General features: G+C 37.7%; 1 pseudogene; it reads right to left on the bottom strand.

Annotated features, from left to right (window-relative positions):
- Positions 1-7,654: 7,654 nt before the first annotated feature.
- LOC136124670 (large ribosomal subunit protein uL22-like) lies at positions 7,655-8,209 on the bottom strand (annotated as a pseudogene).
- Positions 8,210-8,555: the final 346 nt, after the last annotated feature.

Raw genomic sequence — 8,555 nt, 5'->3', positions numbered from 1 at the left:
TCGATGGCTTGTCTTGTAGAAGAGGAATTAGATTTCTTTGTAGATCCACATTGTAGAAGTACTGTGATTAGAAGTAAAGAAGCAGATTTCCATCCATTATGAGGTGTGTTTAGTGGATGGGCTGTTATGGGATTTAATCAGTGCTCTCAAACTGAAAGTATTACACTAGGGGTTTGAATGACCATGTGTCGGGGATATTTAGATGGGGATATGAGAATACTTTATTCAGCAAGAAGTTGGATTAGTTAATACTCAGGGTCTCCTCCAATTTGAATATTATGATTTTTTAAAAAAATTTAACATCTTTATTGGAGTATAATTGCTTTACAATGTTGTGTTAGTTTCTGCTGTAAAACAAAGTGAATCAGCTATACATATGCATATATCCCCGTATCTCCTCCCTCTTGCGTCTCCCTCCCACCCTCCCCATCCCACCCCTCTAGCTGGTCACAAAGCACTGAGCTGATCTCCCTGCGCTATGCAGCTGCTTCCCTATTCTTTTGTTGAACTTTTTAGCACCATTGGCATTATAGAGCATTTTCTCCACACTGTCATAACTTCTGGTTTTTATAATTTGTTTGTTATTGTCATATGTAGTCAGTTCATTTCCCTGATTCAAACTGAATTAGCAAACTGAAATCTATAGTCATCTAAGAGTGCTTCAGGTTATCTTTTCCTCATATTTTAGATAGCCCATATTTGCTTCTTCCTTTTTCATGGTGTTATTTTTCTTCTTCCCTTTTTTTTTTTTTTTTTTTTTTTTTTTTTTATGCGTTACGCGGGCCTCTCACTGTTGTGGCCTCTCCCGTTGCGGAGGACAGGCTCCGGACGCGCAGGCTCAGCGGCCATGGCTCACGGGCCCAGCCGCTCCGCGGCATGTGGGATCTTCCCAGACCGGGGCACGAACCCGTGTCCCCTGCATCGGCAGGCGGACTCTCAACCACTGCGCCACCAGGGAAGCCCTCTTCTTCCCTTTTTATCAGTAACTCTGGCTAGTCAGTCCGACTTTGCTTTTTATATCCATGTCTTGATAACACACCTCAATTAGCATGTTTTTTTGAAGACTAACTTTTTACAGCAGTTTAGCTTTACCACAAAACTGAGGGAGACGGTACAGAGATTTCCCACATGCTGTCCCTATACCCGTTGTCAGTGTCCCCCACCAGAGTGGTATGTTTGTTACAGCTGGTGAGCTTATATTCAGTTAGCTTTTAACGTTAGAACCTCAATCACGTGAGACCATCTTATGAAACCATTGAGTGCCTCTAATCATTTGCATTTTATTGAGCTTTTACTTTTCCAAGTCTTTTCCTTTGTATTGCTTCATTTGAGTAAAGCTGACAACAATTCCATTCCCTCAGATAGACATTATGCCACTTAAACAGAGGAGGAAGCTTAGTGAATGCACCCACGACATCCTTTTTTCATTTCATTAACCCTATACCACCCCAATTCTTCTACCTTAAACCATATTGACTCATTTTTCATTTCTCGGATTATTTCTGCTACCTAGATTGCTGCCATTTTTATGTTGCTTTCACCTCTTAAACAAATCCATTTTTAGTCATCTTTCAAAATTTTTAATTTCCCTTAGTAAAAGGTTTGAGCCATGGATATGAGGTATCTTACCCAGATCTTTCCATTTATTCATGCATTTGTATAAAAAAATGAAAATAATTTCCTTTTTTCTCTTGTCAGGATGAAAAAGAGTTTGTCTCATTATTTCTTTTTTACCCATTTTAATGTCTCTGTATTTCACTTTCCAGATTCCTAATTTCTTACTGTATATTTGTGGCTTATATAGTATTTATATTAATCATTCCTTTACTATTAATCTAGATTAATGTTCTACTAATTTTAAGTGGCATAAGTTTGGAACTCAAAAGATATGGTCTATTTAATTTGTTTAAAAAAGAGTATACACATATAAATTCTTTTATTTATTTATTTTTGGCTGTGTTGGGTCTTTGTTGCTGTATGCGGGCTTTCTGTAGTTGTTGGGTCTTTGTTGCTGTATGCGGGCTTTCTGTAGTTGTGGCGAGCGGGGGCTACTCTTCATTGCACGGGCTTCTCATTGCAGTGGATTCTCTTGTTGTGGAGCACAGGTTCTAGGTGCGTGGGCTTCAGTAGTTGTGGCACTCAGGCTCAGTAGTTGTGGCTCATGGGCTCTAGAGCACAGGCTCAGTAGTTGTGGTGCATGGGCTGAATTGCTCCACAGCATGTGGGATCTTCCGGACCAGGGATTGAACCCGTGTCCCCTGCATTGGCAGGCAGATTCTCAACGACTGAGCCACTGGGGAAGTCCCACATATAAATTCTTAATAACATTTAATGAAGAGAATGACTATTAAATGACTATTAAGTTAATTGACTATTTCCTCTATCCCTATAAGCCTTGCACACATATATAGTTTGTGCTCACAGTTCAGTACAGTTTTACTACTGAAAGGGGAATAAGAATGGGTTCTTTTTGGTATGTATTAAGTAGTAAACAGAAATGCATGTGAAAAATGAAAACAGTATAGGTTTTTAAATATTATAAGGAATCATAGAATCAATTAAACTAGTTTTGTCCTTTATTTTTTTGATAAGGTATATTACTCTGATTGATTTTTATATGTTGCACCAACCTTGCATTCCTGGAATTCTGTTTTATACATCTTATATCTTCAAAGACAGATGTAATATTGGTAAATAGTTGACAATAAGTATTTGTTTAATAAATGAGAAGATAAAAGAAATAATGGTAAGCAAAAATCACTACAGGTTTTAAGTTTGTGATTGAAAGCAACCAGTTATATATACTTGCTTATTTAAACCAGCTTTGGAAAAAACTATTCAGTAAAGCAAAACTTATAGATTACATAAATAAATAGAATGGATAGTACTATATTTACATAAATGCTGTGAACATTCTTTAAATCAAAGCTGTTATGTGTATGATCAGGTTCTTAGTAAAATATTTCTTTGTAGCTGAATTATTTGATTTAGTGAATCAAATCAGTCAGTGAATATGAATTAACATATGCTGAGTTGGAACCCCAGACTGACAAACATTGGAGATACTCAGTATCTTAGAATGGGAAATCAAGCATAAAAACTTTATAGAAGTTTTACTTTTATAAAGGTTAGAAAAGGAAGTCAGCACAGTCAGGATACAAAGCAGAGATTTTATCTAATTGTATATGGTGGTGTAAGCGTCCAGGACTCCTCAAAACAGCCTTATCAGTAGCTATACAGTTTCAGATGACATATCTGAGCGTCATACTCTCTGAAAGTTTATCTGTCGTCTTTAGGCCCAGCCTTATATAAATGGGGCTATAGCAGACCAGAATAACAGCCTTGCCTATATATTGAGCTGGTCAAAATGTTTGTTCAGGTTTTTCTGTAACATACAGAAAAATGAACGTTTTGGCCAACGCTGTATATGAAGGAGATTTTCCTAGCCTCAGCAACCAGAGAAGAAAAAGAAATGAAAGGAATCCAAATTGGAAGAAGAGAACTAAAACTGTCACTGTTTACAGATGACATGATACTGTCCATAGAAAATCCTAAAGACGCTACCAAAAAACTACTAGAGCTCATCAAAGAATTTGGTAAAGCTCCAGGTTACAAAATTAATACACTGGAAAGGCTCTGAACCAGCTATAGAGATTATCCAATCCTAGAAAATTCCAATGATGGAGTTTCACAAGAATATCTTTTAAGCACTATGAAAGTTAAATGAATCTTAGGGTACTGTCTTCCATAGCTTTATGGTAAATCAGATTTTAAATTTCTACCATTTAATTTCATATTTAAAATCCTTACATGTCTCAGTACAGTTGACCCTTGAACAATATGGGGGTCAATCTGCATATACTTATAGTCAGCCCTCCATATCTGAGGTTCCTCTGCATCCATGGATTCAACCAACCATGAACATGTAGTGCTGTAGTATTTACTGTTGAAAAATATCCGCATTAAGTGGACCCACACAGTTCAAACCTGTGTTGTTCAAGGGTCAACTTTAATTGTTAACAAAACATGTAAAAGAAATGACTGTTTGGGGTATGAAAATCAGAAGTGTTTAAATCTACTGGAAGAGAGAAGGCATTATTTCATATCTTTTTCTGAACATAACTTAGTTATGGTCCATCACAGAGGCTGTAGGAATTTTGTGTGCCTTCGTAGCCAATATCTGAGAAGTACAGTCAATAACTTTCTCATCTTTCTTCCTTACTCACAAAATTACTGCAGTTGATACTATGCAATGAGTTCTCTGTTTACGGGGGGTGGGTTTTGTTTATTTTTGTATCTTTCCTAGTACACGGTAACAGACACAATATATATTATAAATTTATTTATTTATTTTTGGCTGCATTGGGTCTTTGTTGCTATGTGGGCTTTCTCTAGTTGCGGTGAGCGGGGGCTACTCTTCGTTGCGGTGTGTAGGCTTCTCATTGCAGTGGCTTCTCTTGTTGTGGAGCACGGGGCTCTAGGCACGTGGGCTTTAGTAGTTGTGACACGTGGGCTCAGTAGTTATGGCTCACAGGCTCTAGAGCGCAGGCTCAGTAGTTGTGGCGCATGGGCTTAGTTGCTCCATGGCATGGGGGATCTTCCCAGACCAGAGATCAAACCTGTGTCCACTGCATTGGCAGGCGGATCCTTAACCACTGCTCCACTGGTTAGGGAAGTCCCACACAATATATATTAGATGTTCAAAATGTCATTGATATTTTTTAGTTGTCGTCTAAGGCCAACATGTTTACATTCTCTCATAGTTGTTAGAGGAAGATACAGAAACATAACTGAAAAAGGTGGAAACAAATAAGTGTGCTTTTAGTTTTTTCCCCTAATCTATCCATTTTTCTTTTTAATAGTTGTGATATTCAAGGAATTCAGATTTTACTTTTTACTGCAGTTTTGAAAATTCACACAAACTCTTCCTTATTTTTGATGAGCTTTGAAGTTGCTACTCTGCTGCTTTGATCTTACTTCCATACTGATTGATATCTTTGATGCAGACTTCTGAAATAAGCTTACCTACTTGGAAACTATTGAGATTTTTCTGTAGGTATAGTCTAAAATCATTTTATGTGTCTATAAGTAGAATAGATTAAATGAACATAGCAGTGGAAATTTTACCTCTATTTAAAATAATAATGTCTCCAATTTAAGTGGTAGATTCTAATATATGTGTAGCAATTTCTTCATTACAGAGGAAGATTTTACTTCATGTCAGCCTTCATACTTTGCAAATATCTCTAAAGAAAATATGTAGAAGAAGTGTAAATTTAAACTTTTTGAAATATTTAATGTTCAGAATTTCTAACTTTGCTATTTGTCCAAATTCCTCAGGCAGAAGGGGCAGCTGGCTGTGGAAAGAGCAAAGCAGGTAGAAGAGTTTCTACAGCGAAGACGGGAAGCGAGGCAGAACAAGGCTCGGGCTGAGGGGCATATGGTAGGATTTTGTTTTTGAGATTTTTGAACATGTTAGTATTCAAAGTGAAGGTCTGGAACAAGGTAGGTATAAACGCCAAGAGTTGTAATCCTTTACAAACATTTCCTCTGAACATTTGCAGAGCATTTAACCTCTCTTCAGTTATTTCTTTTATGCCAAGCGTGAAATTGTATTGTTCCTTGGTTAATTGAGAGTAAGTTCGTAGCTGTATCCTTCCTTTTAAAAGAGTTGAAGTAGGTATAGCAACCCAGATATTTATATTAAATAAATAAGTTTTTACATTACTTTTTTCTTCCAATATGCTTCTGGTTTTAAATACTTTTAAGTAGCAAAGAATTGTAGAAGAAAAATGGGAAATAAACATTTGGGTAAATATACATGTAACTGCATTTACTCAAAAGTAAATTAGAAACAAAAGTATTTTAAAGCCCCTAATTATTCCAGTTAGCTGAATTAAGTCATGTACATAAGAAAATATTAATAGTTTTAAATCATCATTTCAGTAGTTAATAGTTTTGACTTGCAGAGGTACACAAATGCCTTTCCACCTTTTGTCCACAGAACAAGTGGTGACTGTTGGTCAGCTCAGCACCCGTGAAGCATCATGCTCACGTAGGAAATAGGTCAATTGTATGGTAGTGTGTGTTCTTTAGACTTAGATTTACTGTAAGTCCATAAGTGATATCTTTATGAGTTAATTAATATAGTTATTCCAATTTAGGATTTTTTTTTTCTTTGAAATAATATCACAGAAAAATAGTTAAATTTTTTAATGGTTACCCTGTATATGTGTAACACCCATGAGCTTGTTTTTCTAATACCTGGAATTAATCTGTATTTGTATCCTCTCTATAGACAGAGGAGAACCTCCTTTGTTTTCCCTTGCCCTATTTCTCCCATGTTAGTAGCATCTGGAATTTTAGTTACAGATTTTAAAAATAGTTATTAGACTTACCAAGATTTACACATTTCTTTCCTCAGCACAGTTCCTTATATACTACTGTCCTCCCTCAGTTTGTCTTCATGATGGAGACTATCCTCTCGTAACCTTTCGGAGAGAAACTGTCAAAGATTTGTTGGGAAGGTCCTTATTTTGTCTTCACACTTAAATGTTAATTTGTAGTGGTGGTCTGCTGGTGAATTTGCTTAGCATTTATATGTCTGAAAAAGCATTTTGTCTTCTTTTTTGAAAAATATTTTTGCTGGATGTAGTCTTATAGGTTGAGAGTTCTTTTTCTTTCAGTTCTTTAAAGGTGTTTCTCCACTTACATCCTGGCACGCCGGTTCTGACCAGAAGTCTGCTGTCATTCTTAAATTTTCCTCTGCGTGTAATGTGTCTTTTCCCTCTGACGGCTTTTAACATTTCCTCCTTATCGCTGGAAGTGGATTGATTTAGATGTATCTTGGTGTAGTTTTCTTCATTTTTATTTTGTTGGGGGTTCATTGAGCTTCTTGGATCAGTGGATTTATTGTTTTTATCAAATTTGGAAAAATTCAGCCATTATTTCTTCAAAATCCTTTTCTGTTCTCCTCTCCTTTTTCCTCTGGGGGCTCAGTAGCCATACGTCAGCTTGCTGATGCTCTGTTCATTTCTTTTTGGTCCTTTTCCTGTGTTTGGTTTTGGGTAGCTTCTGTTACTGTATCTTCAAGTTCATTACTCTTTTTGTCTGCTTTGTGTAATCTCTGCTCTTAATCCCATCCAGACACTGTATATTTTTCATTTCAGATACTGTATTTTTTAATCTCTTAAAATTTATTTGGGTCATTTTTATACTTTCCATGTCTGTCTTTATAATACTTACACTTTTCTCTACCTTCTTGAACATACGAAATATGATTAGAGTCGCCTTTTTAATGACCTTGTCACTAATTCTATTATCTGTGTCATTCCTGAGTCTGTTTGTTGACTGATTTTCTCTTCATTTGGGTAATCTTTTCCTGCTTCTTTCCCTACCTGGTAATTTGTGGTTGGATGCCTGGCATTGTGTATTTTAGCTTGGATTTTTTGTATTTAAATACAAATTAATAAATTTATTCTGCGATGCAGTTATGTTACTTGAAAATAGTTTGAGTCTTTCAAGGTTGATTCTCAGCTTTGCTAGGCAGGTGGAGAACAGCTTTTCGTCTAGAATGCACTTGGCACCACCACTCAGGCAGTACTCTTTTTTTTTTTTGTTTTTTACTTTTATTTGCATTTACTTTTTGCAGCATTTATTCTGGGGCCATAAGTTTTTGTTTCTTCAATTTCTTCGGGGATATCTTTTTCTTCTGGGCAACCTCCTCTTCTGCTTTAGGAACAATCTGGTTTTTTTCAGTAAGGATCATCTCAGTGTGGCAGGGAGAGCTCACGTATAGGTTGATCCAACCATGAGCTGTGTAAGTCCTGCGCTGCGTCTTGGGGGCTTTGTTCGCCTGGATATGCCCAATGACCAGAGAATCTACATCTAAGCCCTTAAGTTCAGCGTTACTCTCTGCATTTTTGAGCATGTGCAGTAAAAATTCAGCACTCTTTTTGGGCCACCGACCCTGCATGCGGTCCCACTGTTTGGCCTGGGCACACCTACCAACTCCATCATTGTAACGACGGAATGGCACACATTGCTTCTTTAAAGTGACATCCTTCAGATACTTGGTGACTTTTCGGATATGCATACCCTTAACGGCCTGGGCCGTTTCACAAGTGTTCTTAAAGTGAACACGAAGATTTGAACCTCTCGACTTGCATGATTTTGTGGGGTTTTCTGGGTCAAGTGACTAGCGAACCATTTTTAGGGGTCACCTCAGGCTGCTTACCGGAAAAGCGAGGCAGTACTCTTGACGCTCTGATGATGGATTGGTGGTACTCCAATGCTCTGTTGATTTGGAGGCCTTTCTAGTCTGGCTGTTGGAAGTGTGATGTGTTCCCAGCCCTCAGTGAGCCTGAGGGATTGGTGATGTCATGGTAACCGTCCCTCAGCAGGAAACGCAGGGGAAACCTCTGCCGATTCCAGGACTCTCTGGGCAGCTCTCTCTTCCTTGGTACCCCTTCCTGCAAATGGTACTGCTCTTCAGCCTCCCAAGCTCTGGCTGCTGTTTCCCTGACTCAGGACACCCTCTCCCTGTGCTGCAGCCT

The sequence above is a fragment of the Phocoena phocoena genome, chromosome 6 (assembly GCF_963924675.1).
Source record: "Phocoena phocoena chromosome 6, mPhoPho1.1, whole genome shotgun sequence".
NCBI lineage: Eukaryota > Metazoa > Chordata > Mammalia > Artiodactyla > Phocoenidae > Phocoena > Phocoena phocoena.
This window is presented reverse-complemented; position numbering and strand designations above follow the sequence as displayed.